This window comes from Trachypithecus francoisi, unplaced genomic scaffold, assembly GCF_009764315.1.
Source record: "Trachypithecus francoisi isolate TF-2019V2 unplaced genomic scaffold, Tfra_2.0 Lachesis_group10, whole genome shotgun sequence".
In the NCBI taxonomy this organism is placed as follows: Eukaryota; Metazoa; Chordata; class Mammalia; order Primates; family Cercopithecidae; genus Trachypithecus; species Trachypithecus francoisi.
In genome coordinates this window covers 11283736-11297410 of record NW_022681455.1, presented here as the reverse complement: position 1 = coordinate 11297410, position 13675 = coordinate 11283736, and the positions used below count along the sequence as shown (strand labels likewise).

At 43.1% G+C, this 13675-nt stretch overlaps 1 protein-coding gene and 1 long non-coding RNA gene across 3 annotated transcripts in view; both read left to right on the top strand.

The window, feature by feature from the left end:
• The window catches only part of NEDD9 (neural precursor cell expressed, developmentally down-regulated 9), a 201860-nt gene that overhangs the window by 127947 nt on the left and 60238 nt on the right, over positions 1-13675 (top strand). The window lies entirely within an intron of this gene.
• On the top strand, positions 487-3203 carry LOC117086728. The gene is made up of 2 exons (XR_004438550.1): positions 487-544; positions 2896-3203. It is a non-coding gene; the product is annotated as an uncharacterized LOC117086728 (long non-coding RNA).

Genomic DNA, 13675 nt, shown 5'->3' with positions numbered 1-13675 from the left:
GTCCCCCAGAACAGTATCGGTCTGGAACCACGAGTCCAATGGCCATACTTTACATTTCTCCAGGGCCTGAGTACCAAAGTGACCTACTATCCTTATCGTCACTTTGTCACCCTGTTTCCTGGCGTTCGTGAGCATGGGAGGTTGAAAAATGCTTCTCCAAGAGAGGCTTGGTCTGCAGTCAAGTTAAAAGGTGAGTGAGAGTGGGTCAACCTGCAAATATGCCATCCACGTGGGGCTGCTCTGAGTTTGCACAAAAGACAGAATGTCACCTAAATCAATTCATATCTGTTGATACAAACAGCCTACTGCAAAGGCTCTATTGAATCCCGGGTTTGTAATAAATATATCCAAATTCGACCGGGCAGGGTGGCTCACGCCTGTAATCCCAGCACTTTGGGAGGTCAAGGCAGGAGAATCGCTTGAGGCCAAGAGTTTGAGACCAACCTGGGCAACACGGTGAAACCCTGTCTCTACAAAAACAAACGTAAGAATTAGCCAAGCATGGTGGCACGCGCCTGTAGTCCCAGCTACTCGGGAGGCTGAGGTGGGAGGATCACTTGAGCCAGAAGGTCCACACTCTAGCCTGAGTGACAGGGTGAGACCTGTCTCAAAAAAAAAAAAAGTAAATACTAATAAATACTGTGAAAGAGATACCACCTACACTTCTTGATAATTGTTTGGTGAGTACAGCCAACAAGAGCAGAGGTGCCTCTGTGGTGGCACCAGAGTGGGCCGGAGTGTTCCCACAAGTTTGCCAAGTATTGCAGAAATATTCTGCCCTCCTGCTGCACATACACCTGGCAGGAGAGGAACCAATGGGAGATGGTCTCACTGGGAAGATTCCAGCCAGATGGGGGCCCTGCCTTGGCACGTGCTTGGCATAGGAAAGGTGGTTCTGAAGCACCAAGGCCAGGTGGCTTGTGAATCTGCCTACATTCCCCTAACTCTTTGAGGCTTGAAATATCCCCTCAGAGCTCCAGAGAGTTGCTCTTGTTCAGTTATGATGCCCCATGCCCTACCAGCCTCTAGCAAAAACCATACATAGTGACTTGGGAAATTCTTTTCACTTTGCTGGGCCAAGACCCAGATGCTGTGTGGGCATGCTGATGGGGGCCTAGTGGTGTTACTCCTGCATTCCTCCATAGCAAAAAAAAGTAGTATTAGGAGAGATACAGGGAGAGCAGGAGAATATAGGGTCCTTTCAACTTCTGCCCAAATTTCTGCAGTAGCCTCCTAACCAGTCTCCTTATAGCTCTCTGGTTCCCTTCCAATATCTCCCCTCCTATGCAACCAGAGGGATTCCTTCACACTGAAGGCTAATTATGTTACACTCCTGCTTAAATACATAAAACGATTCCATAGTGCTCCGGGATTAGGAGAAAAATCCTTAACAGTTCTCAAAAGGCCTTGCATGGCTCCAGTGGCTATGTAGATCCATGCAAGGCCTTTTGGGATCTGTTAAAGAATTTTGTGCCTCTCAAGCCTAACATCCCACCATGCTCCCTGTGCGCCAAGCTTGCTTTCAATTCCTTGGATGCCCCGTGCTTCCTTCTGCCACAGGGCCTTCACACATGCTGTTTCAGCTGCCTTAGTTCTCCTCCTCCCAGGCCCTCACCACCTCTTGTCACCAGACTAATTCTATTCTCCTCAGTCTTTACCTCTCTCACAAAGGCCTTGGCCAACCTCTCTCCAGATCATGCCTCCTACATCACCTTTCATGGCAACATGAATTTCTTTACATAGTTCTTCACGCAATTGCAATTTTACAATTTTACACGATGCAATTAATTTATGCATTGGGATTCAATAAATATCTACTGAATAAACAAATGAATGAATGAATCACCCCTTCCTGGGGTGGAACAGAGAATCCCTCCGACCACACATTCTTACTTGCATCTCTTTGGTGATTCTGTCCTCTCAGCATGCAGAGCTGTTGATTTGTATCTCTGCCCGCAAGATTTTTCCTTTCTGGCTAATCCCATTCATCCACTCATTTATCCATGAACTCTTCTCTCATCTCCCACTCCTCAGAGAATTTACTTGTCTCACTCTATGAATCCTGTTGCATTTTCTCTGTTTTCCCACACTTTGCCTTGAATAGCATCAGCTGTAGACACGCTGGTCTTCCCTTTGGGGCTCTGAACTTCTTGAGAAAAGAGACCCAACCCAACATATTGTTCTGCAAAGCAGCGTGTGCTTAATAAATATTTGTGAAACTGAAATACCACTTGTGAAAGTTCAGGTGATAGGAATCATCTTGGAGGACAAATTCTAAGATCACACCAAGATACCAGTGCCACTTTCATTCCACTCATTCCGACTTCTAAGAGAGGATATAGAATGTAGTTGGGAAGAGGGTCTCTCTCCGTGGGGAGAGAGAAGCTAGAAATGCTGTGAGAGTTTTCTAATCAGCAGTAAGTTACCACCACCTCTGGGGCCCAGTGGGATTTCTTCTCTTGCTCCAGAAGGCTGTCATGGCAGTAACTATTTCTCTGCATGTAAGGTGGTCAGATTGAGCAAATAAAAATACAGGGCTTTAAGTACAGTGTACACTGCTTGGGTGACAGGTGCAGCAAAATCTCAGAAATCACCACTAAAGAATCACAACCTGTCCCCCAAAACTATTGAAATAAAATTTTTAAAATATAAATAATTGATATTTAAAAATACAGGGCTCCCAGTTATATTTAAACTCCAGTTTCAGATAAACAGCCAGGTGTGGTGGCTCACGCCTGTAATGCCACACTTTGGGAGGCCGAGGTGGGCAGATCACGAGGTAAGGAGTTCAAGACCAGCCTAGCCAATATAGTGAAACCCTGTCTCTACTAAGAATACAAAAATTAGCTGGGCACGGTGGCACAGACCTATAATCCGGCTACTCGGGAGCTTGAGGCAGAAGGATCGCTTGACCCCGGGAGGCAGAGATTGCAGTGAGCTGAGATCATGCCACTGCACTCCAGCCTGGGTGACAGAGTGAGACTCCATCTCAAAAAAAAAAAAAAAGACATGTTTCAGATAAACAACAACTACATTTTTGCACAAATATAACCCAAATATTTCATGGGATGTACTTTTACTAAAAAGTTCTTCATAGTTTACCTGAAATTCAAATGTAATTGGCCATCCTGTATTTTATCTGACAACTGTAACTTCATGCTTTTAGCATAAGCTGGTGACTCCAAATGACAAGTCATTAAAAAAAAAAGTACACAATGACCAGATATGTGTAATTCCTTCTCACTGTATCCTTGTTTGTCTGCATGTCTGTAATATCACTGCCTGAGTCATTGTTGTCTTAGAGGGTGGATGCTGGATCTATTTTATTCTTTTTATAGAATCCTGATGTTGCATTCACATACACAATTAAAGCATACTTGTGTTGCTGCCTGTGATGTCCAGAAGAAGGAATGGACTTTGGTAATAGTTTTTATAATGTTCCCACAGAAGATTTAAATTCCAAAATGATACCATAGTTTCCCACACTTAAAATTTCCCATTTCAAAAAACACCATAAAATTTAAACGTGGAAACCAGTTTTGAACATTTGAAATAAGTTCAGGTTTTCATTCCCATGCAGTATGCGTTTTCATTCCCATGCAGTATGCGTTTTCATTCCCATGCAGTATGCGTTTTCATTCCCATGCAGTATGCGTTTTCATTCCCATGCAGTATGCGTTTTCATTCCCATGCAGTATGCGTTTTCATTCCCATGCAGTATGCGTTTTCATTCCCATGCAGTATGCGTTTTCATTCCCATGCAGTATGCGTTTTCATTCCCATGCAGTATGCGTTTTCATTCCCATGCAGTATGCGTTTTCATTCCATGCAGTATGCGTTTTCATTCCCATGCAGTATGCGTTTTCATTCCCATGCAGTATGCGTTTTCATTCCCATGCAGTATGCGTTTTCATTCCCATGCAGTATGCGTTTTCATTCCCATGCAGTATGCGTTTTCATTCCCATGCAGTATGCGTTTTCATTCCCATGCAGTATGCGTTTTCATTCCCATGCAGTATGCGTTTTCATTCCCATGCAGTATGCGTTTTCATTCCCATGCAGTATGCGTTTTCATTCCCATGCAGTATGCGTTTGTCCCAGGGCATGGGGTTGTACAGCGAAAGAAAAGGTATATATTCTCCAGTAATTTTCCTGGAGACATATGACTTTTCAAGTAAGAGGAAATAAAAGTGAAGAATGAGACGTATCCCCGATCAAATTTTACCTTCAGAAATATTAACTGCTACAGGACACTTACTCCCCGCAACCTCAATGGAGGAGGCCAGATTCCTACAAGCAGGGAGGCCTTGTTTGATTTCATTATATCTTTTCCTCCTTTACAATCCTGCAATGTGATACTTTCTCTTTTTTATCAATGGGAGTTGAAACTCAGCTTGATTTGACAAGGTTTTGTAAGTTCAATGATGGCGCACATTCATGAAAGTGCCAAAGAGATGGGAACCTGTTAAAACTAAAATCCAAGCGTTTTCTTTTGACCGTACCCTCATCCTTGTCTAGAGGTTCTTAAAAAACTATGACCTGACTTCTTCATGACTCAGATGTTTGCAAGACCCCTCAATCATTAAGACATACTTAAACATTCTCATGCCCCTACTGTTTCCGCACAAGATAATGTTTTGTTCTTAAGCAACTGCTGGGAAAGCATTAAAAACATCTAGCTCAAGCTCAATTTTCCCAAAAGAATGATTTCTTGTTTGAAGTTTAGGAGAAAAAAAATATAATCCTATCACTTCCATTTCTCTGTGTCTAATTTTTATTTATTTATTTTTAGAATATGTAAAATATGTATTTTCTTAGAATAGTTAGGCCCTGGGGCATACAACCAATTTACTCAAAAACAAACCCTATATTTAAGAGACAGAGTTTTGTTTTTTTTTCTGGGAAAACGAAACTACAGGCTAGGAATTCATTTCTGTCCTCTGTTTGTCATTTTCAACTTTGATTAAGATAATAATGCTTTGCTTGTGCAGAAGGTTCTATATAACTCAATAGTGTAAGTGACATGGACCTAAGATGTCTATTTCCTACAAGCGCTCTTCTACTCTCTACAGCGTTTCTTTGACCATGGAAGGGCGTGTTTCCAGGAGACATGGGAGGTGGCTGTGGGCAGTGTTAATTTGTTTAAAGGATGGATAGCCTACTCAGATCCATAAAGAATTCTGTTAACATAGATTTTGCTGAAGCATTCAAAATAAACAGAGATAATACATGAGTAACTATGAAATTGGGATGTGAGAGCTGGTTCCAATATTGCAATGGGAACCTACTATTCTTTTGCTTGACTGGCATCCTCTTAGAGCGTCCAATAGCTTTTCTCAATTTTTATGTTCATCTGTATTCTCAACTCCCAGTGAGCCAGAAAGTTCATGACATGCTCAGGCTGGTAGAAAATGAGAACAGCCGTCGCCTCTCCGGAGGGCTCCGCTGGCACAGCTAAGAGCCCCAGGACAGACGTGAAATGAAGATCTAGCTGAGAGAGCACCACAGCGCCCAGCTAGAAGATATTAACACAAGCTCGGATTCACATGGAGCAGCAAAATATAATCTGTGTTTGACAGGAATCTACACAGCCTTCAACCCTGAGGTGGAGCGAAAGCACCCAGATATGCTTTTGCATTGATGGGACGTGCAAGCAGGAGGTGAGGGGAGAATTTTGCCCATCACTCACCATCTGCCCCCCACAACACACATACAGAGTCATGCCAAGACATGAAGCAGCACAGAGACCCCAGCATTCAGCCACCCCTGGCACTGAGACACAGAGAAATTCGTCGAAGACCCTGAGGGCTGCTAGAACACAAAAGGTCATTTCTTTTTAGAAACACCAGAGAAAGGACCATATTCTCCAGCTAAACCTTGCCTGCTCCTTGTTTTGCTTTGTTTTCCTCTTGTAGCCCTGTTCCTAAACCCCTAAAGTGGTTGAGCACCGTGTCTGAGGCCAGAGGCTATCATGGGTCACTAGAAAAGAGCCTAGTGAGGGGGAGGCACTGGACTGGAACGTGGAAAGCTGGAGTCGGGTCTGAACTGCCCTGCCGCCTTGGCAAATCACGCCTACAGATAATGAGTGGGCCTCAGCTTTCTCACCTCCAAAACTGAGATCCTGATGTGAGTCCTGCCCACGTTAGAGAGGAGAGAGAAAACCATGACCATGATGGAGGAAGACGCCTCAGGACACAACTTCCGCACAGGGAAGGTTGTCAATTTCCTCTGCAGTATGGATTTATGCTCCTCACTTAACCAGCCTGGACTCCAGTATCCATATCTGTTTAATAGTAAGCTCTCTGAAATGTCTCCACCATAGGTATCTCATTAGTAGACAACAAGAGATAAAGGTGATTTAATCAAAACAGCCACCACGCCTACAGCAAAACACCTTTACTGATTCCTGTAACCACTATCTTTCCTGAAATGTTAGTATGGGGTTGACCATATTGGTTACATTTGAACTGACTTTTCCATGTTGAGAGAATTAAGGTCAAGAGAATGAAATAATAGCCAGCCAGTTGTTATACAACAACAATTTTTAAAGGATAAGATATATTCTTTCCCTTGTAGGTTATATTTCTTTAAAGCTCAAATTAAACAGTCACTTATCCTATACCCCATCATCTCCTTAAATCTCCTTACAGCAGCAAAATTTTGGAGACATTTTCATAGGTGGAAAATACAGGCCCAGTACCTAGAGAAATTAAAATATGGAACACTGGCTGAAAGTTCATGATTAAAGGTAGTAAGGAATTTGCAGGTGTGTAGTTTTTTCCCCCAGTCTAGTAAGAAGAATCATTTTAATGTTGTTAACCAGTGGGTTCAGCCTGGAACCTTGTTAAATTGATTTGCAAATGGAAACTTCGAAACATCCTGGAGTGGCAAAGTGTAACGGAATGAGAGATGGGATGTGGGGCGCTGTGCCCAAGCCACAGTACATTTCCAGTTCCTTTATCCCAAAGGAACAGTCATTGTCAAGCTCAAAAGCCAGGGCTGGACTCAGCTTCCAGGTCTCTCCTGGGGACCTGGGGAGGAGCGATTCCCACTGGATGAATGTTAGCAGAGAATGGCATGCCGGCGAAGGGACACCAGAGAACTCTCTGGTCATAGGACAGGCAGCAAAAGTGTCTTCGGTAGATTCAGGACATGATTCTGGGCAGTTAGCAGCCTCTCTCCCCTGAAGCGTGTTAAGAACACTTGAGGATGTTTTCCCTTAGCATTTATGATGCTGAGGAAAAGAGATTTTGGAAACTACCTTGACAAAGAAATTAATGGAGGGTGACATGGGGATTCCAGCAAGGCCAACATACAATTGCCTCATTTTCATGGTATGTCAAATTAGATTTAGGCTTTGGCTACTGTGCTTGTCATGGGGGCTCTAATTCTCACCCAGGGCCAGCATCTCACAAAATTTTATGACTTTACACTGACTTTGACCTCCAAGGACAGGGGCCAGTGGGGAGAAAGACCAGCAGAGGCCCATTCCTCCTCTAGTCTCAACTTCTCTCTCCCGTCTTCTTTCTGGAACTTGTACTCCTGGGGTGGATGTCTGACTGTGTCTTTGGCCACAGCCAGTCATTTGCACATCTGTTTCTGTGGAGTGGCAGGCAGTGAGGGGGCTCACCGCCCACTTCAGGACTCAGACAGCTATGGTCCAGGCACTGCTGTGGGTTGGAGAAAGCTGGAAAAGACCTGCCTGTGGCAGGAATCTCTGGGTGCCTTCACCATGATCTCCACATTCACCATGTGTGTATCAGGAGGGCAGATCCAGACACAGGGGCTAGAAAGAAGCCCACGCGAGCCAACAGAACATAACCTGTAGGCAGAAAGAGGGAAATGCACTCTATTACCCAGTGCCCTAGCATGACTACCTACCATGAGCAGAGGTCTATCCAAACAGGCAGACAAAACCTGGCACATGTACATTTATCAAACAGTTATGGAGGATCTACTGTACATATTTACCCAGTAGGTACTTGTGGCCAACACTAGTAGTCATCCTCTAATACCCAATCTCCTCTTCCTTAGTCATGAAATGACCACCTAGAATATAGACTACAACTCCCAGCATCCTTTGCAACTAGCTGTGACCATGTGACCAAGATCCAGCTAATGGGATGAGAATGGAGGTTCTAGGAGCACCTTTCAGGGAGGAGGCACTTTTTTTTCACCTCCTTCTTTCCTGCTGGTTGGAAGATGTCATTTAGAAGTGATGTCTAGAATTTGAGCTGCCTTGGGCCTTGTACTGAGGACTTCAAAGCACAAGGGAGGAGAAACCTGGGTCTCTACAGACTTTATAGAGACCTGAACCAACCCAGGAATTCTAATAAATAAGAAGAAAATTAACTTCTGTCTTTTTAAACTCATTCTTCTATGGTTTTTCTGTTACTCCCAGTCAAACTTAACCCTATAGGACTCAATATATATTTGTTTTATTGAGGCCTTCAACTGATTGGATGAGGCCCACCAACATTATGAAGGGCAATCTTCTTTACTCAAAGTTCATTGGTTTAAATGTAAATCTCACCCCAAAACACCCTCACAGAAACATCCAAAATAATGTCTGACCAAATACGTGGGCACTGCAGCCCAGTCATGTTGACATATAAAATTACCCATCATGGGGATGAAAACTAGTGAGTCATTGGCATGTGAACGGCTGGAATGACTGTGGACGCTGGGGAGAGAGAAGAGAAGGAGAAGGCAGGGACTGAGGAGCATCATTATTCAATGATCAGAAGGAGGAGAGGGCAGGTAGCTGGCAAAAGAGACGGCTGACACTTCACCAAGTCCTCAGAGACCAATACTGTAAGGAGAGCCGTGTGCAGGTAGCATGGCCATCCTAGGGCCAAGGTGGGGCCTCAGTCTCCCATTGAGCAAGTTTCCAGAGCCAAGTGAGATCAGGGTAGCACTGGTGTGCTGGGGGCTTAGTGCCAACCAGAACTTGACCATTCTGGATGGGCCTGGCCTTGGGTACGTGTCAGGTCAAAGTCTCTGATATTACGACTAAGAACGGACGGCCACAGAAGCCAGGAGGACCCTGAACAGCCAGCAGAACAGCCAAGCCGCTTCCCTGTCCAGCTGTTCTCCAAGACCAGAAGATGTAATAATACCTATTGCTGTTTTCTGTACAACATCAATTTTCTTATTAGGATACTTTTGGGGAACCAGTTTGAGAATATATAGAACTGCAATGTTGTTCAAAACCAATAACAAGGTTATAAGCATGAGGTCTGAAGCCAGATGGGCCTTGGTTAGATCTTTGCTGTGATCCTGGGCAAGACAGTCACTCCCTGAGGGTCAGGTTCCATATTTAGGATTACTAACCCCTCCCTGATTCATTGTTATGGAGAAGAGATGGTGCACTTAGCTGTATCTGGTACATGACTTCTACATGGTAAAGGCTGTCCTTTATTTCTTTCTTTTCTTTTCCTTCTTAAATCTACTGTTTTTATATTTTTTTAAGTAAGCAGTGGTATATACATCATCTTTTTAAATGTTTCTTTTGGGAAGATCTTATAGAAAAAAATGACACCCTGAAACTTTCAACTCTATATCCCAAAAATTGTCTTTCAAGAGTTAAAAAAACTCTTTAAAATGAAGAGATTTTTTTTTAACTTTTCATGAGTTAAAAATGAAGATAATATACCTGGCCTAAATCAAAATAATCTGAAAACTAGATGTGTCCCAGTGGAAAGCCTACAAAGGAATAATCTCCCATCTTCATGGGACCTTCTTTCTCCTTTCTTTCCAAAAGCTTTCTAAATCATCACCAACACACACCCCAAATTTTGCTTTTCTTTTCTATTTTATTACCATCTTTTGGCTGTTATCACTCCATGTTCCCTTGCATGTGTTAAATGTATACATGTGTTCATGCAACTGAAGTCATCTTTTGAAATACGTACAAAAATGTTAACAGCCAATCTCATGTTTGTGTTAGCCTTTGAAATCAGTCTGAAAATAAAAATGCATGAAGTCAGTTATAAATTGCTATTGCCAGACAGAAATGAGATGACTATTTGCCAGAGGTCTGGGAGCATGGGGGGAAAAGGGGAGTGATGGCTGCTGGGCATGGTGTTTCTTTATGGAGTGATGAAAACGTTCTAGAAGTAGATAGTGATGATGTTGCTATAACTCTGTGACTATCCTATAAAACACTGAAGAGTACACTTTAAAATTGTGAATTTTATGTAGGTGAATTATATCCCAATAGAAACAAATTTCCATTGCTTGGGTCAAATAGGGGATTGGCTACTTCTAAGGTCAAGTGTTATGAAAGGCGGAGTACCATTAGGGATTCATACATGGCAGACAACGGCCCCGTGACCCCAGTGTTGAACCGGTAGAACTGACTTCAAGCATAGTACAAATTCAGGAAAAAGGGCTCATCTAGAGAGGCTGGAGTCAATTTTAGGAGGACAGACTTACAGACTTGAGCTGAGTATGCAGGGAGGAATGAATTGACTGGAAGAGCAAAGTAAGAGATATTCCAAAGAGGAATTCAGAAGGAGGGAGAGATCATGATGCTCTCTTTACTTGGTTACTGTTTTAAACTTTCATTTCATATTGCAGTGTTTTCAAGGGGAGATGGGAAGATTGGACTTCTAGGCAAGGGAGTTGGGAGCACAAATCTTGTTTGGCTAGGCAGGGAAGAGCCACATTAGAATGTCCATGTCCCTTCACAAGCAACCCTTATCTTGATGTAGGAGGTTGCAGGACACAGTCATCTGAAGCCCGGAAGCCATGAACAGTCACACATCGTTCATTCTGACGCGTCTGAACTCCTGCATCCTAAGTCACGTAACTGGAGGCAAAGAGAGCCTGTTGGATAGGAAACATGTTGACCGGCCCAGCCTTTGCAACCTTTCCTTTGTAAGAGATGTCTAGCCTCTGTTTGAAAAAAATGAGGTTCCTTTGTTTTAAGGACATAGAATGCTGCAAGGCAGAGGGGGAGTTTCCCGGGCTGCCATCTTGTTTTCTGTGGGTGTGAAGTGAAAAACCTCTCATTTTTGGTAAGCTGAGCAAAGCCCGAAAGCAGGAGCAAAATGGGTCCACACTCGAGCTTTAAATGCCACTGTGAAAATTCAAGGCAGGCTTCATTGGCTAAACCGCAGTCTGTCAGGGAGGCTTCAGCAAAAAATGCTGGCATGAGATCTTGATTATTCTATAATAGGCCACAGGATAGTGGCCATACTGCCCTGCCAGGTGACTGGTGAAGCCCGGGGCCTGGGGGACCACATCATGATGCTTCATTCCTGGGACCTGGGATCCATCTGCCTTTGCCTGTCACTGGAACCCATGATAGCAGTGGACTGAACCTGTCAGGGAGGACGAGAGAGATGGAAGCAGCCCAGGAACTCCCTCAACCTGAGGCAAGTTGTCCCTCTTCCCTGCTGCCCTGTGCCAGGCCCCAAGCCAGTACGGAAATGGCACTTAGGTTGATATCTTACATTCAGTTCATTCTGCTGGAATGTTCTATAAGCCCCCTCTTGGAAGTCTGGGTCCATGGCATCCTTTTATCCTTTGATATTAACATTACTATTGTGTTAGCAGTATAGCACAGTATGACTGCTATTTAAATATCCATCCCCATCCCTGCCTGTTCCCCCACCCCCCCCCAAAAAAAAAAAAAAACTGTCTGCCCTGAAAAGAAGTGGTTTGGCATAGTGAAAGTTTTTAAATATCCATTTTCCAGATGGATATCCTTGTTAAATTTAAAAAGAAAAAGAAAAAAAAAAAAAAACTAAACCATGTGGAATGCTCCTAAGTGAATATTATTGTTTACTAGACTTATTCCATCTTATGGCATTTTATGGCAAAATATCAGCAAGCTCATAAAGAGGGCTTTTTTTAAGGTCCATAATCTTTCTAACCATAACAAAAGGGTGGTAAATATATTGTACAAGAGCACGATGGAAAAATGTGCTAAAGTATTTCCACAAATCAAATGTAGCACTTTGGCATTGGCTCTAAAGCATTAAATTTAGTAAATTAGAACCAGATGATTTTAAAATAGAAACTTACATAACTTTATGGTGTGATTTCTTTTTCCCCCAACACAAGTTTATCTTCCTGCAGCCGTGTTGGCTGCTACTGTAATAGGTATTTAAGAAGTAGGTCAGCCTCTAGGTATTATTCATCTTTGTAGCTCCCAAGGTGCCTAGCATTATGTTGGGCAATTAGTAAGTATTGGTGGATGGGTGAATGACATCTCAGTAGGGATTAACAAGTACTAGTTAATTGGCAAGGAAATGTAATATAAACATTTATACAGATCTACAGGTAGACAAAACACTGCTGCTGCCCTACACATAATAGTGAAAATATGTGTTGCTTTTCCTTTCATTGTTAAAGTTGTGGATTAAAATCAATGAACCTGAAATAAAAGGCTGGATCTGCTTCGCCTTTGGGTCACCGAGCTCCAAACCACCATCAGCCTGGAATGTTCCTAATACATAAGTCTCATTTCTATTTCTGCCATCATAGCAGCCATGGAAAATGCTCCTTTTGGTCATGTCTCCCTCTCCTCCCACATACAAAGTTCGCAATGTAGCTAATACCTTAAAGACAAGCTGGGAGTTCAACACAGCATATTGACTGAGTATCTATCGTCTCCAAGACCCTGTGTGTGCTGCCACAAGGGGTACAAATGAATAAGGTATAGTCTTTGCCTTCTAGGAAAATACTTCCTGGTAGAGGGCTAGTCAGCACGCTGTCATTGCATGTGAAAGAAATATCACTCATACTAGGTTAGTCAGGAAAGTGTATTTATGGCCTTCTAAATTGAGTTGTCTAAGAGTAGACTTCAGGCATGGCTGGATCCAGAGGCACAGACAACAGGATTAGGGCTCTCTCCATCTCTCCACTCTAAATGTCTTTGCTTCTTTTTGCACATGGACTCATTCTGTCTTGCTATTGACTGTCTCTACAAGGGGAAAAAGATATTCACCACCAAACACGAATTTACAGTCTATGATCCAAAGACAGAGGAGCTGTCTCTCTCCCAGGCTTCATATACAAATCTCAAAGAAGAGCTTGGACTGACTCTGAGTTACCTGTCCAGTTCTCAGATTAATCACTATAGAAAAGAGGATGTATTCTATGACCAACCAGGCCTGAGTGGTGGTTGACTCTCTCTTTGTGGATGAATGAAAAGGAGGCGATTTATGTCTTAAATATTGATATTTAAATGTTGATATGGCTTGGCAGCTGATTGGATGTGGGAAGTAGTTGAGAGAAAGAAAAGATCAGTCTGGGGTTTTGATTCTAGGTGACTGGTAGGGTCATAAATGGGAAGAGAATGGTTTAAAACAGACACTGTTTCAAAGGGAATTTACCATTCATATGTGTATTAATCAGGGTTCTCCAGGACATGTGTGTGTCTGTGTGTGTGCATGTGTTTGCGTGCATGCACGTGTGTGTGTGTCTAGAGAGAAAGAAAGTAAAAGATTGGTTTGTTTTCAAGCAATTGGCTCCAAGTCCCAAATCTGCAGGGTAGACCCATAGCATGTGGACCCTGGGAAGAGCTGATGTTGCAGCTTGAGTCTGAAGGCTGCTGGAACAGAATTACCTCTTCCTCAGGGGACCTCAGTCTCTTTTCCCTGAAGGCCTTCATCTGATTACATGAGGCCCACCCACATGGTGAAGGGTATCTACTTTATGCAAA